Source organism: Suricata suricatta, chromosome X (genome assembly GCF_006229205.1).
Source record: "Suricata suricatta isolate VVHF042 chromosome X, meerkat_22Aug2017_6uvM2_HiC, whole genome shotgun sequence".
Classification (NCBI taxonomy): Eukaryota; Metazoa; Chordata; class Mammalia; order Carnivora; family Herpestidae; genus Suricata; species Suricata suricatta.
In genome coordinates this window covers 32,741,050-32,759,224 of record NC_043717.1, presented here as the reverse complement: position 1 = coordinate 32,759,224, position 18,175 = coordinate 32,741,050, and the positions used below count along the sequence as shown (strand labels likewise).

The window sequence follows — 18,175 nt, the reverse complement described above, 5'->3', positions numbered from 1 at the left end:
GGCGGATAGACGTCAGAGCCTAGTCTCCCGGGGGCGTGCGGCAGCCAGAGGGTGTTGGTCTGGCCATCTGGTGCAGGAACAGTCGAGCCGTGTGGGAGCCCAGCTGGCACGGGAATTCTTGGCTGTCCCCGGCAAACAGCATGGGGAGTAGAGCTGTGGGATCAATAGTAATTTCCTTCAGAAGAACGGCGATGTAGCGCTGTTGGCAGTGGCGTTGGGCTTTCCCTGGCACGGAGGTCTCTAAATGCACTTGGCCCTCTTAGCTAGGAAATGGACTTGCAGCAGAACGCCGGACAGGGAAGGGAACAAGGACGGGACTTTCTTGGCCTGAGCCCAAGAGAGGTTGCCAGGTTGGCTGTGGAAACAAGCTTTCTCTGTGCCTGTCTGTCATCGGCATAAGCCACGTAGACACTTTGAGGCACTGACAGAGTGGAAATCGTGGAAGCTGGAATCTTCCCATGGGCCTGCAGGCACCTCTCATGCAACATCCATCTACTCAGCGCTTAGGGAGGGACTTCTGTGTGCCAGGAACAGTGCTTTGGGCTCGGGTGGTAAAGGTGATCCCCACTTCTCACTGTCTGGAGGTGGAGGGTGACGCGCTATCTGACGTTTCTGAAGCGGAGGCGTCAGTACTGAAATAGCGGTGAGGCCCAGGTGCTCAGGGAGTGGTTGGGAGTCTGGCAAGCTGCTTGGATCAGGCTCGAGTGGCCAATCAAAGGGCGAACGGGGGTTGTGTTGGATGGGGTGGTAGGTGCAGTGGAGCGCCACCCAGATGCCCCCTTTAAGAGTAGGGGGGGCTGGCTGCCCATTCAGAATTGCCCTTAGCCCATGGCGCTGTGCTTCCTTACCTGGGGTAACGCCCCCCCTCCTGGGGGCCAACTTGTATTCAGTGACTGGTGTTTGGGAGGGAGGATACGAGGGTTCACCCTCTTGCCTCAATCTGGGACGTCTCCAAAAGGCCATCCTAGTTCCAGAACTTTCCACGGGGTTGGTGGAAGCTTCTGGTGCAACTGCATGGTACTTCTATTTCTCTGCCCCACCCTGCTGCCCTCACCCCCTCACAGGTGCTGTTCCCTCCCGTCAGCCTGCTGTACACTGGTCTCTATCTTGGGGCCCATCTCCAAGGCAACCCAACATAAGCCAGGAGGGAGGGAAGGAGAGAGGGGGCCAGTCCTTCTCAGGGAGGGAGACGGCGTGCAGATCGCGTGGAGGGTGGGCAGGCAGGTGTTAGCTGCGGCGACGCCGAAGGGTCTGTATTTCCTCCTGTGCACGGGAACCAGGCTGGGATATGCACCCAGGGATGGGCTGGTAGCAGAGAGGGGCCAGTTAGTACCAGGAAATCCAGGGAAGGGAGAGAGTGGTTACATTAGGTATAAGGGAAATGGAGAAGGGGTCTGTGGGCACCAAAGGTATCTGGAAGGTCTGCAGGCCAGATAGTATGAAGCTGAAAAAGAATCCTAGAAAGCAGATCCTTGGTCTGTAATTTGCGATGATCAGTGAGGATTCGTGGCATAAAGGTCTTGCGTTGCTATGCCTCTCCCATGACGTGGCCTGCAAGAGTTACTTTTAGCTGCTTCATCAGCCTTCTGACACTTTAATATAATCCGCACTGGGCGGCCTGCTCCCCAAGCCTCTTAACTTTTCTAGGTTGCTGCTGTGCCCAGTTGGAGCTGGACAAGGAAGGAGGAGCAAAGCTTTGCAATCAGAGAGGTGTGGGTTCAGATCCCTCACACTGTGTGGTGGCAAACTCCTTACTCCTGTTTCCTCGTCTGGAAAACAGACACGATGAGCTCATGCAGGTAAGCGCTTAGCACAGGGTCTAGCACGTAGTAAGCACTCGTTTCCCAGCCATTTTTGCTTCATTTGCTCAAATTTGTACTTCTTCATCATACATGCTTGATGGGGGGTGGGGGGCACCGGGGTGGCTCAGTCCATTAAGCATCCAACTTCGGCTCAGGTCATGATCTCACAGTTCGTGGATTCGAGCCCCATGTCGGGCTCTGCACTGACAGCTCGGAGCCCGGAGCCCACTTCGGATTCGGTGTCTCCCCCTCTCTCTTCCCCTCCCCTGCTTGTGCTCCATCTCTCTCAAAAATTAATGAACATGAAAAAAAATTAAAAAAATGCCTGATGAGTGTCCATTTGGTGTGCGGGCAGGGGGGAGTGGGGTTGGGGTAGCAAGTATTGGTGGTAGTATTAGAGGCAGAAGTCACAAACGGCCGCTTCGCTTGAGTCCTTTAGAGATTCTTCAGCTTCTCCTGAAGCCACCCTTCGCGTGGGGCAACCTGACAGAGGAAGCATGCTCGCCTTTATTGCCTCCATTTGCCAGAGGAGAAGACTGAGGTCTGATGTGAAACTGACTTGACCGGGTTACTAGGCAGAGCTAGAGGTTCTGAGGCCTGGCCTTCCAGGTCTCATGACGTGATGTGCAGGTTTATATAATTTCTGCACCCTTGCTGATTCGGCAGCTGGCTCTCCTGGTCTCCCCAAAAGGTGTGAAAGCAGGCTATGGCTTTGGGGTGTGGGTGGGGCTGCCTCCTGGCACCCCCAGGGCCGCCAGGAACGGCTCCTGTTTGTCCCTCACCTCGCCAGAAGGGCACCTCCCTCCTCCCCACTGATGTCAGCCGATGACGTCTGGGCTGCATTCAGGCCATGCTGTCATTTGTCCCATGCTCATTCAGCTGATTAAAAGTCATCAATTGTTTTTTAAGCCACCAGCAGGCCAGCCACCAGGCGCCATTTGTTACCACTCGGCCATGCTGTGCGATGCTGTTTAAACTCACTGAGCAAAGCTTTTGGAAAGCAGAGGCCAAAAGCGTTTTTTGGAGGAAAGAAAATAGGAGAGAAATGAGTGGGCCCACATCTCTGCTGAAAGGAACAATCGGGAGAGGCGACGGACGGGCTGGTCCCCTTTTTAGCAACTCCCACACGGTTCTTTACAGGGGCCTTTCTCGTGGAGCCCGAGCCGCAGGGAGCTGCCTTCATCCTCCCTCTGGTGAGCTAATCACCGCTGTGGCTAACAAATGGTTCATTCGGGGACTTTTTACGTAGTTATCCCACCTCTGAGTTTTGCCCTTGCTTTTTGGCCAACTTAATGTTCCCCAGACACAACCCCAGGCCACCTCTGCTCAAAGACCTTCCGTGGCTGTCTGTGGCTTCCAAAACGAGGAATAAAGTTGTTGCCTGGCTTGGAGGAGGCCTTGCATTCTCCGTGGGGCGGCCCGGGGCCCCCTCTGACCTTCTTGGCCACCAGGTTTCAGCCGAGGCGCACCTTTTGGTTGCCTTCAGGCATGACCCTTGTTGGGTTGTCCCTCTTCCTGCTGCTTCTGTGTGAGGATCTTTCGAGGCTTGTTTGGGAAACCATCTCCATCTGGTGTCTTTACGGAGGCCACAAGTCCGTGTCCCCTTCCCCTCCTTCCAACCACATGGGCAGCAGATGCTACGGAGGCCTCACCCTATTCCCTTGCCTTCCCCATTTCTGTGCACCCAGCGGCCTGCACGTGTGTCGCCATGCTGGGGTTGGGGGGGGGGGTGTCTCGGGCCACCCAGCACGCAGCAAGTGCCAGAGGATTGATTCCACTGGGAACCGCCCTTGACCGATGACTGTGGAAGATGGTGGATAAACATCCCAGCTCCCTCACCCGCTGGTAGAACATTCTGGAGTGATTGTTCTGTGCTCCAACTGTATTTGAGAGTCCTCTAAATGAGGTAAGCGGACTTTGTGTTTCTCCACTTGCACAGACTAGGGGCATTCCCACCTCTGGGATTTAGCTCTGCTGCCCTTCCCCCCCACTGCCTGGTCGTCTCTCGCTCTGGAAATCTTCTCCTTTAGCCACAGTCCCCGCCCCCCAAGTTGGCCCCTCCCAAAAGCTCCCTTCTCTGAATTGCTATTGAATTTTAATAGTGCCACTCCGCTTTGCCCTTGCTCCTTTATTTTGTCTCATGTGTTAATTTTCTCTCTCCTCCGAGCGCCCTCATTCTCAAGGGAAGGGTGCACAATCCCAAGGGCCTTCCCGTTCTTCATCACTTCTACACCCCAGAGGTATCTTGAAGTCTGACTCCATATGAATTAGGGAAGCTTAGTGTCATTGGCAGAAACATCTGTTTTTCCAGCCATAGCTCAGAATTTGCCTGAGTAAAAGACTTGTAAGTAAACACAAGGCCAAGGCCAAGTTTGTTGTTGATAGGGGCAGTGGGGGTGGGGAGCCCAGAGACCTGGGAGGATCGAGGAGTTCAAAGATCCAGTGGCCATGACCCACCTTGGCCCTGTGAGCTCTACAGCCCAATTCTTGGACTTGAGCGCGATGTCATGAATCCCTTGGGGGGGGGGCGGCGGGAAGTGTCTCTTATCCGGCCGAACGAGGTTCCCGTTCAAGAGTCCTGCCAGAGCTGGGCTGCATTAGGCAACATAGAAACCCAACAAACACAGGGAAGAAAGCCTTACATGGACAGTGATTCCAGAATGCTCCCCTGAGGGCCACCCTCCTCATTTCCAACCTTCCCTATCAGCTGAAGGGAATGTGTCTTGTTCAGGCAGGAGGACGCTGCTGTTTTATCTTCAGGCCGAGGTCAAAGGGGCACGGTCAAGCTCTCCAGGCCCGGAGTCGCGAGCACCTCGAAAGAGCATTTTGTCCCTTGGAGACGCGGTTTGCATTTCCACTTCAGCTCCAAACAAAAGCCAGGCCTGGCCTTGAGCTACACCCTGGAAAAGCCACTCTGTGTAGGAGTCTCTCTCACATCTGTGCCGACTTCTCCAGACCACAGATTGGGACGTGCCGACGCACAAGTATGGGTGGATTGATGTCGAGTGGAGGCAGGAGGTGTGGCCCTTGTGGGTGCAGGGCCCAGAGGTCGGTCCTCATTGTGGGTGCTTTGCCCGTTGGGTGAGGGCCACTGGGAGCGTCCCTCAGTTTCCAGGCCTAGGTTTCTCTACCGCCGCCTGGACTCCAGAGGCGTGCAGGACAGGAAAGGCCTTGCTTTCCTAGTATGGGGCTGCTGTTACCCTGGAAACAGCCCTTCTGGCCTACAGGGCCTAATAACATTCTTTAAAGTTTTCAGGGGTCGAGAGTTCTGGAATGATTACAGAAACATAGCTTTGTGGGGGGGCAGAGCTTTGCAGGGGTGACGCCCTGCCCCCCTGGGAGTTGGGCCCGTGGAGAAAAAAAACATAGCCAAACAAAGGAGAAAATGCAGCCTATAGTCTAGAAAGACTTTGGGGGGTGCCAGATGGGAAACTTCTATGTGTCTCTGGCGTCTTAGCCAAGAACTCCTTGAAGGAGCCTTGTCCGGGCGGCAACTAGGGTGTAGATTCAGGTGTTTTTGAAGTTTAGAATGCCCTTGGCCACGTACAGGGGCTCCTCCTTCTCCAAACATTTGCTCCCTGGGTGGCCACAGCTATGCGGTGTTGGGTAATGAACTGACCGTGTCCCTACTTACACATCCGTCCGGGCTTACCAGCCGCATCCAGGTCGCAGAGCACAGCCTGGGGACAGCACCGTACGAAGCCAAATCTGGAGCTGCTCGGTCTCCTGAGGTCAATGAAAGCGGCCCTGGACAACTGCTCCGGTCGGTCGCACAAGGAGCCACGAGAATCAGGCCCTGGCCGAGCGTTAGCTGGGTTCTCAACCAGAGAGGCGACCCCCAGGCAGGAGGCAGGATGGGAGTTTCTAAAAGAGGGCCCTTTGAAGACCGAAGAGTCAAGAGAGACCCTTGGGATAACTGATGACGCCTTTGAATCTTCTTGCTAAAATGAACCTCTTGAAGATGGTGCCCAAAAGTCAAGGGTGAATTGGAGGTTGTTGGGCCGCTGGAGGTTTTGGTGGGGGAGGGGCCGGGGTGGGGGCTGGGGGAGAAAGCTTTGAACTTCCAACCAAACTTGTTAGCGCTTTGTTACGGCTGAGAATTCGTGCACAGTTGCGTTTCGAAGCTCCGTTTTGTTAACAGACAAAACAACTCGCTTTTATGATTCAAGTGTCATTTCCAAGATCGAGTCCCAGCTAACATTTTTTTCTCCCGATTTACTCTGGAATATTGGTCTCTGTTTGAAGTGGTTTCACTCTGAATGGCTTTCCTTGGGTTGGTGGACCTGAGGTGACAAGGTCTCCGGTGTTTCCAGGAGCTGAGGGGCTCCGAGGGCTTTGGTTTTCTCGGGCGGATGGAGATAGAGGGGTGTGGGCTGCCCGTGCCCCCCACCTAGGATGGGGGGAGGCTTTTAGGGTCCGATGGTCAGGAACGGGGCACCTTCTTGTTCAACCTCCTTGATGTCACCGGCAAGATGTCAGAAAGACTCCTTAAGTGTCACCTGACACCTCCATCCCCAGTGCCTCCTCTCCCAATCTTTGGCACATCCCCCCCCCCAGTCATCTTGGTACACCTTCCTCCCAAACCCTTGAAGGCCCTGTCCCTCCTCTTTCTTTCCTGCTGCACATTTGCTTGGTTAAGAAACCTCGTCATCAACCCCCCACCCCCCGGGCTGTTTCACAGGTGGCTGGGCTGCGGTGGGGCTGGGCTCGGCCCTGATTCTCTGCTGTGACTCCTGGCTGCATCACCCCTGCCCCCTGCAGTCAAGTCTCAGTGACAAAGCCAGCATGTCCCTGTCAGGTCACATCGCTCGGCTGTTCAAAGCTGTCCAAAGTTTCCCAGCTCACTCTGAGTGAAAGCAGCACTAACCACAGCTCTATTGTCCCTTAGTGGTGTCAACCCCACAGTCACCTGCTTGACCTCATCCTCTCTTCTTGCTTCGATTCCTCTGCTTCACCCAAGCTGGGTGTGGGGGGAGGGGGGGTGGAACACAGCCAGCCAGGTCTGCTCTGGCCGCAGCGCCCTTAGACTTCCTCTTCCCTCGGCCTGGACCACTCTCCCCACCTCGGTTAATGCTGGCTGACCTCTGCCTCCTCTTAAGTCTCCATGCTCCAGAGTGAGAATTTCCTGGTCTTCCCTAAGAGCCCCACGCGGATGCTATTCTTCTTCCCTGCTTCTTGTAGCCCATGGTGCGGTCATGGCCTGACCCACTCTCTCGTTTACTTGCTGGGCTCATGGCTGGCCTTTCTCTCTCACCAAAATGGCAGCCTCTGTGAGGACAGAGGCATTCTTTAAATGGGTTTCATTTCTTACCGTATTTGTAGCCTCTGGTTCAGTGCCTGGCACATGGCAGTAGGCTGTCAATGTTTCTTGAATCCGTGGACGTGTGAGGCTCGGGGCAAATGTGGGAATCTTGCCTGGGTTATAAAAGTGAGGCGAGAGCGGGAGAAAGAACCATTCTCTCCCCGACTCCCTCCGTTTCCTGACCCCCTCACCTCCAACCCCTATCCTGTCTCTGACCTGCGCCTTGTCTAGCCACCCTGAGGCCCCCTTGGGTCCCCAGGGAAGTCTGGTAAGCAGGTGTGTTAGGAAGGCTGCCTCCCTCCCCACCGTGGCTGGAGGGGCCCTGAGCAGAGCAGAGGCCTTGGGGGGGGGCTTTGGGAGATTACCCCGGGGACCTTGGCTAGCACTCGGGTGAGGGGTAGAGTGGTAACCACAGCATTTTGCTGTGAGAGCTGACGCTGTTTTGTTTACGAACTGGGCAGGTAAGACTAGATGTATGCAGACCCTTTTGTGTCCACCAGGGCCCCTAGAGCAGGTACTTGGGCCCTCACTCTGGGGTTTTGTTGGGTGAAAGGGAAAAAGACATAGCAGCAGGTGTCTACACTGGCCAATACCAGTGAAAGCAGGATGGGCAGTCGGACTTCAGGGAGTTCTGAGAACTTGCTTACCATCTCCCAGAACCCTCCCCCTCTGCCATCTCCAGCAGGTTTTCCCTCTACCCCAATGTTGGGAAAGCCTTCTTGCCCCGGAAGTGCCCCCTTCCCTCCCCTCAGTGGGGCAGTGGGGTGGGAGAAGAAATTTGCCTCACTGCCAGCCTGCTTCCTAATCATGGGCTTTAAACAAAATCCCTATGCCTGGGCCTCACTTCAGTCAAATTTAAATCCTAATCTCTGAGGAAGGGACCCAGGCAGCTGCCTTTATAACAACCCCCCCCCAAACCCCCAGGGGATCCTGCTGGGCCATGGAGTCTGAGGCCCTGACCTACTGACCTTTGCCATTGGGTCCCCTCCCCTCAGCCAGTTCATAGCTGCCCGGCTTTCCAGAGCCATCTCCCAGCCTCCGGAAACGGGGGTCCAATCCCACGGAGAGCTTGGCTCACTCGCTCAGGTGCAACTGCGCTTTCTCTTTATTACAGCTCACTCTGTTTTCCAAGTGGCTGTTTGGTAATTAATCACTCCTTCCTGGGCCTGATCTGACCTTGCGTTGTTATTTATCTTCCCGGGGCGTTTACTGCCTTGACTGGAACCGGGTTATATACTCGCTTCTCTCACTTAACCCCGGGTTCCATTGGGTACAAAATCAACACAACAAAGAATTTGCAACTGCAAGCGCCACCCGCCCCCACCACCCCGCTTTGGAATGAAGGGGGTGGAGAGGTGAGGAAGACATTCCTGGTCCTCCCAGGTGGGCCAGGGGAGGACAGAGCTGCCCATCATTCAAATGCCAGGCAGACAGCGATAAGAGTTCTCTGGAGGCACACGGAAGGACGCCTGGAGGGAAGCTGGCTGGGAAGGAAGTCGTGCATCTGGGACCCGTCGCTGGCCCCCAGTTTCAGGAAGGGGGGCCCAGTTGCATTTGGAAAGCACCCTCCGGGAGGCCCACGTTAAGCACATGTTGATTGGTTGAAGATAGATGTGGAGGCAGCCTTGGAAGTTCCTGGGGGGCAGCACACAGCCCGGGAATGTGAGGACTCCCGCAAGAATGACCTCCTTGTTTCCACACATGAGGGTACCAGAGCCAGAGGGAAGAAGTGGGTTTTAGAAGGCCACTCAGTGAGCTCCTGATAGACCCAGGTCTCAACACCAGCCCTGCTGCCCCATCCATCTCCTGCTGGGACCTCTGGCCTCTTCCTGGAAGGCAGGATTCTTCAACTGGGAGGCGTCAGAAAGTCCATGAACTTGGATGGGGAAAAAACTACTTTCTTCATTTCCATTAACTTCTAAACGAAAAGCCATGATTTCCCTTAATGGACATAGGACATAAACAACAGTGATATTGGGAATGGCTGGAACTTTGTCACCAACAAGAAGTCACGGGGATCTTCATATCACATTATCGTTCTTGCAGAGAGTTCCAAGCATCATTTACACTCATCCGTGTGAAATCGCAGCCGTGGTCTTACCTTGTTACTGAGTGCATTAAATAAGCACCTATCCGACTACATCACCAAATATTTGGGTGGCTATCTCAATATAATTGGTTTGCTTTGCAAGTCACAGAGTTTCATTATATGCACTTAAAGCATTATTCTGAGGGGCCCTTGGGTTTCACTCGTCTATGGATGCCGAAGGCGCCCGTGGCACCATAAACATTAGGAAACTTTCTTAAGGACTGCTCTCCATAAAACACGCAGGACATCTTCTGCTGTAGACGCAGTTTGATGGTGTAATGCCCAAGTCGCAATATCCTCAACGACCAGAGACCACCAGGGAAACCAAGGCACGCATGCAAAGGCAAAGGGCTTTATTAATATTACGGGCTTATAAGCTCGGGCTCACAGACTTTGCCAGTGCAGTGGATCCGTGCTGAGAGCCCCGAACAAGGGCGGAGTAGGGTTTTATGGGGTTTAGGAAGGGGGAGTTACAGGAAATTGTGACATAGGTACAGTGATCCAATCATTATTATACAATATTATTGACAGCAGGTTTAACCATTCACATTGTCTAGAGTATTCGTTACTTTTGGCCGGATCCAATTACAACATTTAGAGTACCTTTAAAATCAACCAATTACAGGGTGAGCCTAGGGTCTTGTTCGGCGACTATCAGGTTAACTTTAACATTAGGTAACAGGGTCCTTTCTAAAGTTCCCATCGGCAGGCCTCACCCTTAGGAATGTGGAGAGTGGTAGCTGGCCTTCCCTGACTGGGTGCTGCGCAGGTGGTCTCTCCTGCCTTGGGAAATGTGTAACCGCCTAATAGTTCCTGAGAAACTGACCCTGAAACCTTCTAGTTTAGAGGGGGAGCTTGAGGCCTTTCATGGAGTCTGTTCAGACCTATGTCCTTACAATGGGAGGGTCAGTGCTTGCTCTAGGTGACGACAGGGCTAGGTCCCCTTCTTAGGTGTTACATTTTCTCTGAACTTCAGGTTCCTTGTCCGAGAAATAAGGATAATAATTGTCCCCACCTCTCAGGGTTGTTCTGAGGTGAGAACACACTTATGATATTGGCTGGGTCTTGGCCTAGGGTCAGCATTCAACACATGCTAGTGGTTGTCGTTAAATTCTCGTGCACTGGCTCTCAGGGTCTTGAATTGACCAGAACCATTCGATTTTCTTGGCCAATTCAAGAGGAAGATTAAAAAAAATCTTTGCTATATTAAAAATATATATGTATATTTTAACTCAAAGCTTAACTTCTATATTACAGAGCACATTAACCTTAAGTGTAGAGTTCCATACATTTTTTCAGCTGTATAGAGTGGTGTAATCACCATGCAGATCAAGACCTAGAACATTCCCAGAATTCAGAAAGGTTCCTTCTTTCCCCTTCTCAGTCAATACTACCCTGCCTCTTTTTTTTTTAAATCTTGTTTATGTCTTTATTATTTTATTTTGAGAGACAGAGACAGAGACTGAGTGGGGGAGGGGCAGACAGAGAGGGAGACCCAGAATCAGAAGCAGGCTCCAGGCTCTGAGCTGTCAGCACAGAGCCCGATGTGGGGCTGGAACCCACAGACTGTGAGATCATGACTTGAGCCAAAGTCGGACGCTTAACCAACTGAGCCACCCAGCTGCCCCTACCCTACCTCTTTAACCACTCTCCTGAGTTCCATCACTTGGCTTTTTACACTCGGAATGTCTGTGAGGTCTGTGTTGTAGCACGAATTGGTGGCTCTCTCTTCTTTTTCCCCCATTGCGAGGTAGTATTCCATTGTATGACTACACCACAACTTATTTATCCATTCTCCTGTGGACGGCAATTTGGGCTGTTTCCATTTTTTTGGACTCTTTTGAATAAAGTTGCCACAAATGTTCATGTGCATGTCTTTGTGTGGGCACATGAACTCATTTCTCCTGGGTATTTCTAGGAGTGGAATTCCTGGCTTGGAAGATTTGCGTGTGCTTAGTTTTAGCTCCAATTACTTTCGGAGAGATGTGTTCTATCAGAATGGGGCTTAGATCGTAGTAGGTGGGCCAGAAACGAGGCAGCAGGAATTGCAGCACCAGAGTTTTAAAAAGGTTGATAGTCTTGTTACGAGTAACTGGAGTTTGCTTACCGAGCACAGCTCCCTGTTTTAGCCCGAGGAAGGGGCTGTGGCCCACAAGTGGATGAGGGTGAATGAGAAGGTAGAAAAACACAGGAACGAGCTTACCAAGAGAGCTCAGAAGCCATGCGCAGGCTGCTGACGTGCCCTTGGAGTAGATTAGACCAAGCCCAAGCGACCTTCGGTCTCCAGAGACGGAGGTTCCCTGCTCTCTGCTTCCTCCTCAGACAGCCCTCAAGGTGACCACCCAGGGCTGATCAACCTGGCTCCTTCTCCTTGTCTGCATTTCTAATTAAGCAGGTGGCATGTCATAGCTCAGTCGCCTTTTACTACCAGGCTCCTGCCTCTCATGCTTCACAAATGGCTTCTTCACGGGAGGGAGATTTTTATAACCCCCATCTCTAGGGCCTCCTATTAAGTCACCGCTTTCTACCTAGCACCCTCTTCATCAGGGTGAAGCCCAGGGGGTCGACGCCAGGCAGGCATCACCTGGGCGCTTGTTAGAAATGCCAGTTCCATAGAACTCCCCTATGACCCAGCAATAGTACTGCTGGGGATCTACCCAAGGGATACAGAAGTGCTGATGCATAGGGGCACATGTACCCCAATGTTCATAGCGGCACTTTCAACAATAGCCAAATCATGGAAAGAGCCTAAATGTCCATCAACTGATGAATGCATTGAGAAGATGTGGTTTATCTATACAATGGAATACTCTATGGCAATGAGAAAGAATGAAATATGGCCATTCGTGGCAATGTGGATGGACCGCGAGGGTGTCATGCTAAGCAAAATAAGTCAGGCAGAGAAGAGCAGATACCATATGTTTTCACTTGTAAGTGGAACAGGAGAAACTTAACAGAGGACCATGGGGAGGGGAAGGGGAAAAAATAGGACTACCAGGCCCAGAGAACCTGTGTTAAGCATCAACTGCTCACTCCTGGACAGGTACCCTGCCTGGGGCACCCAGCCCTGGCTCTGGATGGGGAAGGTCAGGGCTCAGGCTGAGCGAGCCTCACTTGCCCCCCAAGGGCGGCCCAATGCAAATAATGAAAGTCAGTGGGGGAGGGGGTGGCAATCTGGTATCTTCATTAGCCCTTGGGACCAAAACATGGGTTAAACATGGTGACCGGCTAGCTACGTAACTTGGGGTGACCCAGGACAGAATGAAAATTCAGGGTCCCTTATTCCAAATACAAGAGAAAAAGTCCCATTAAAAAGGTACTAAAGCAGGGGCATCTGGGTGGCTCAGTCGGTTAAGGGTCCCACTCTTGATTTCAGTTCAGGTCATGTTCTCAGTTGTGAGGTGGGGCCCCCCCGCATCAGGCTCCACACTGAGAGTGGAGCCTGCTTGGGATTCTCTCTCTCTCTCTCTCTCTCAAAATAAATAAACATTTTTCTTCTTCTCCTTCTCCTCCTCCTCCTCCTTCTTCTTTTTACAGAAAATACTGAAATAGAAAACTTTCTTCTTTCTTCTGCAGTCGTGTTGTTTGCTACTTAATGTCATATTCCCTTGGGGACAGGGATGCTCCTGGGGTAAGTGTCGACCCTCACAGGTGCCTGGGGGACAGACCTCAACATTCTACCCTTTCAGGCTACCAGCTACCACTTTCCCTGTCTCTCTAGCCAGACCGACATGCTGGGACTTTGCTGCAGGCAGAGAAATCAGTGTCCCCTTCCCACGGGAAGACAGAAGTGACGGCTGCCTCCCCGCTGGGCTAGGCACCTGGATGGCAGCGGGTGAAGGGCTTGTCCTGGCCTGGTTGGTTTGCTGGACATCTGGACACTGCTCATCTCACCCTGACCTTCCCACCAGGGGTGTTTAGTAGCAGCGTGGTGGTCAGGTGGATCGGCATGAAGTGCGACTGGGTGTGGGCTGACGCTCCAAGTCTCCAACTCACGCTCTAGTCCCGTTAGATTTCACTGACACCACCCAAGTCCAAAGATGAAATCATTCGGGATTTCAAAATGGCCACCATGGAGTGTTATACCCCAAGGACCAGATCCTTCTGAGCCCCAGGCCTTGTGTGACTACACTGGTCGCATGCCCATAGGGCCTATTCTGTGTGGTGATATGACTCATTCTCATCAGGTTTAATTTTTTAAAATATTTTTAACATTTATTTATTTTTGAGAGAGAGAGAGAAAGAGAGACAGAGACAGAGCTTGAACGGGGGAGGGGCAGAGAGAGAGGGAGACACAGAATTCGATAGCTCCAAGCTATCAGCACAGAGCCTGATGTGGGGCTCAAACCCATGGACCATGAGATCATGACCTGAGCCAAAGTTGGACGCTTAAACGACTGAGCCACCCAGGCGCCCCTCATCTGGTTTAATTTTGCAACACTTGCTCCTCAGGTTTGGCCCTCAAGAGTGCCATCCCCACCGACTGGGCCCCCACCACGGGCAGCAGGGGTCTAAGAGAATGGATTTAACTCACACCTAGACAAAATTAGGACACAATGTAGCCACTATTGATTTTCCTACAGAGTGAACTTTTCATTCAAACAATCACATGAATGATTTAAGTAACCCCCCACCTAGCGGTCTCTGGCAGTGCTTCACCAGGAGGGACAAGATCAAGCAGGACAAGTGTCTGTGTCTCCCTCTCTCTCTGTCCCTCCCCCGCTTGCACTCTGTCTCTTTCTCTCAAATACAAATAAAAACATTAAAAAGTTTTAAAATGAGACCATCTCATAACCTTGTCACCTCTATTTTATTTATTTATTAATTATAGTTTTATTTGTTTATTTTGAGAGAGAGAGATTAAGCAGGGTAAAGGCAGAGAGAGAGAGAAAGAGAATCCCAAGCAGGTTTCAGACTGTCATCGCAAAGCTGCCCGACGCGGGGCTTGAACTCATGAATGGTGACATCATGACCGGGGGTTGAAATCAAGAGCCACTTAAGCAACTGAGCCATCTAAGCACCCCTTTGTCACTTCTGATTTAAAAAAGCAACAGTTGAACTCAGTTTCTAGATGCTTTGTCAGCTGCACGCTGTCTCCACTTCCTTTTCTCTGCTTTGGTCAGAAGGGGCGGTGCTGGGCCAGGGGTAAGGGAGATTGGCACAATGCTACCCTTTTCCAAAATCTTGCATACCTGCCCCGCCCCCCCCCCCCCCAAACCTGCCTTCCAGAGAGCAGAAGGATTTCCTCAGAAACCATCTTCTTAACTTCTCTCCAGTAACCCGTTCCCCACTGCTGTGCCAGCTTGGATAGTCCAGTGATTTTTGCATTGAGTAGCTAATTATTGCTGTGAAGTAGCGACCGCTCTTAAAACAGCTTAAAACCTGCTTTGGGCCTTTGGGATTTTTAAAGGGATTTTTTTTTTTTTTACCACATGTCCTCCGAAGGTTTAACATTACAGTACATTTGAATGAAACAGGATGTTTTGCCTTTTTTTTTTTAAACAATAGGTTATACTGTGGTTCCCTTGCGGGGGGGGGGGGGGGGCCCTTCCTTTTTTGGAGATCCTGGTATGAAAAGAAAAGCCGTTTACTTCTGCCCGGGAGGAAGAGGAGGAAGAGGAGGAGGAGGAGGGTGGGGGGTCGGCTGTTGACAGCAGAGAGCGAATCATCTCTGCCTTTTGTCTGTAAGCTGTCTTGGGTGGAGGGCTACTGCGTGTGAGGTTAATTGCTCAGTCGTAACTCTGGTCGTTAAAATTCAAGAGGAGTGCGCCGTAAGGCACTTGAGGTAGATGAACTGTCCTGTAACTTTTTATATATGGCGTTCCCCCCCCCCAATGTGTGTTCCCACTGCTGTTGGGTTCAGCCAATTAGAACTCAGTGAGAAGGCCAGGCTGTCTGGGTAGCTCCAGAAAGGTCCCATCTGCTCTCTTGTGAACGAATACTTGCTTCCAGCCACAAAGGGTTTGTGTTTTAAATGAAAAAATAAAACCACCCAGTGCCTGAAATACACATAAAATTGGGTGTCAATTATACCTCAAGAAAAAAATAAAGCCACCTCCTCCTTTCCCTAGATTTACAGGTTTGATTTAAATTGGGATCTAATTTTTTTATTGTCAGTGTTTCCCCCTCTCTTTCCCAGTGCCTTTCTTTCCCCCCTCCTTTTTTAAAAAAATATTTTTATGTTTTTATTTATTATTGAGACAGAGAAACAGAGCATGAGTGGGGGAAGGACAGAGGGAGAGGGAGACACAGAATGGGAAGCAGGCTCCAGGCTCTGAGCTGTCAGTACAGAGCTCGATGAGGGGCTCGAACCCACAAACTGCAACGTCATGACCTGAGCTGAAGTCAGCCCTTAACCAACTGAGCCCCCAGGCGCCCCTCCCCACCTCCCTTTTTAAAAGTAGCCTGTATCCCCAATGTGGGGCTCGAACTTGCGACCCGGAGACGGAGAGTCAGCATGTGCCACTGGCTGAGCCAACCTGGCGCCTCTCCCAGTGCCTTTCATGCTCCTTCTGGAAGTAGATTCCTTTTGAAATTTGTCTTCTTGGTTCAATAATTCACAGAACTTGAGGACTTTTCTCCAACTAAATATTAAATAAAAACACCCCTCCATCTCCCCTCCCCCCAAAAAGGCCTAGAAGGTTTGTCCCTGCTGGCCAAGATTCTTCCAACTGGTCAGCAAATGGCTTCGTTGGTTCTGTCCCTTGGAGTCCTCCACTTCCACCATGTTGCCATTTTGTGAACATTTGAGAGCAAAATGGAGAATGACAGAACCTCACCTTTCTGGGCCATGAAGGGAGGCACGGGCTTGGAGATGGTGTCCCATCTGTGGGGAAAGCTCTCATTTCATTGACTGTGCTCCTTCCCTCCTTCAGAGCTGCAGTCCACATGGATCAGATTCTTTGCATTGAGAAATAAGCCAGCGGAGCCTGAAGGTGAGGCAGGAAGGAAGCCAATAACAGGGTAGTGTTCGGTAAGAGCGGGGAACCTACTTTCACTGGGGCAAGCATGGCATCTTGAATCCTTCCCTCACTTCCATCCCCTCTCCCCGCTTCCTCCGGATTGGTTTGTATCAACTTGTGAGCGCCCGTTGTATACATCTCTTCCCAACTCCGAATTTTCATGGGGATTAGCAGGACGTTCCTTATTCCTACTACTGCCTCCCTCCCCCCAACCCCCCTGCCCAAACGTTGAAAGTCACTCTTCACCCATTCCATACCCCGGTTGGTGAGCTGAAGGTTTTGTATCCACAAATGCTGCTGGACCACAACGTGGTGGTTGAAGGCCAAAGCAGGTAAGTCAGACAAGTCGTGGGTTACAATTTGACTTTGTGCAAATCGCACCCCCTTTGAAACTTGGATCCCATCTGTAAATGGGAATGATGACCCAGCCCCCCACCCAGAGTGCTGTTGTGAGTATCACATGAGAAAATACAATGCTTGGCATTTAATAAATGCTTACTAAATATTAGCTATTGTTATTATCAGTAATGACACCCGGCAATGGTTTTCATCAACAACTCCCATCTCATTAGTGGCAGAAAGAACTCGAGTTTCATTGTCCTGGATCCAAAGCCATTGTTTGTGGTAGGGATTCCGCAGTTTGTACCTGGTGCTTGGCTTATCACCCGGGCACTAATCACCTGGGTCACCTTGGAGCACAGTTGGCACTAGTTGAGCTTGGAGGATTCATTAGGAAGCTGCACGACCCAAGATTAAAGACATTTTTTAAAAAATGATTTAGGTGGGTGTTTCGTTATAATTATGTTAAATTGGAAAGAATGCTCTGGATAGAGATTACTGCAGCCCTGCTTGATGGCCCAGAACCACCGTGGCATCTGGATCACTCCCTCATCTCAAAGTTGCCCTGCCCCTGAGCTCCCCCCACCCCCAGCCCCTGCCAGTCTCTGCCAGGGGCAGGGGCATCTTCTGGTTCTACTTGGACGTGGTTCTAATCAGCTCTGTTTCACAGGAGGACGCCTGTCCTGCCCCCAGTTCCATTCACTGTGACACCTGCATTTCCAGCCCTCCCTTGGCAACGATTATGGACACAGGTTTTTATTTTACGTTTATTTATTTTGAAACACAGAGAGAGAGAGGGAGAGAGAGAGAGAGAGAGACAGAGAGAGAGAGAGGGGGAGAGAGAGAGAGAGAGAGAGAGAGAGAGAGAGAGAGTACAAGCAGGGGAGGGGCAGAGAGAGGGAGAGAGAGAATCCCAAGCCTACTCCACGATCAGCATGGAGCCCAATGTGGGGCTCAATCTCATGAACTGTGAGATAACGACCTGAGCAGAAATCTAGAGTCAAAAGCTCAACCGACTCAGCCATCCAGGTGTCCCTGGACAAGCTTTTGTTGTTGTTGTAACATTTATATTATCTATCTATTTTTGAGAGACAGGGTGGGAGAGGGGCACAGAGGGAGGGAGACAGAATCCTAAGCAGGTGCGGCTCTGTCAGCATGGAACCTGACACGGGGCTCGAATCCACGAACCATGAGATCATGACTTGGGCTGAAGTCAGATGCTTAACCGACTGAGCCACCTGGGCGCCCCCCTGGACAAGCCTCAAAGCCTGTGCCGTCTCCTTTCTTCCAGGTGGGTGTTCCTGACACTCTTTGGGTTTGCTGACACCTTTGAGAATCTAATGAAAACTACAGATCCCCTCCTTGGAGAAAAGCACACGCGCACACACTTTTGCCCACAGCGCCAAAGAATGCTGAATCCTCTTAATCCTGGTGGATGGCTATAGGGTATGAATCTTTACCTTGGATACTCCAGTCTGTCCTGCTGGGAGTCACTCCAGTGTCAAGGTTTCTCTTGGTCCACACAGAATGATTTTCCTTGAATGGCATCTAAAGATTCTTCACTAGTCTATTTCAAAGGAAGTTATGAAAGTCCCCACAGCTGTGGAGAGGTATAAGTGATTCACATCATCGCCTTATCATAGTATGTATGTGACTAAGAAAGTCTTGTGTTGTGGGGAAG

General features: G+C 51.4%; 1 long non-coding RNA gene across 1 annotated transcript; it reads left to right on the top strand.

The window, feature by feature from the left end:
- Positions 1-1,493: 1,493 nt before the first annotated feature.
- LOC115284237 lies at positions 1,494-17,246 on the top strand. Its single transcript, XR_003905143.1, has 3 exons — positions 1,494-1,799; positions 16,069-16,128; positions 17,165-17,246. It is a non-coding gene; the product is annotated as an uncharacterized LOC115284237 (long non-coding RNA).
- The last annotated feature ends 929 nt before the right edge of the window (positions 17,247-18,175 follow it).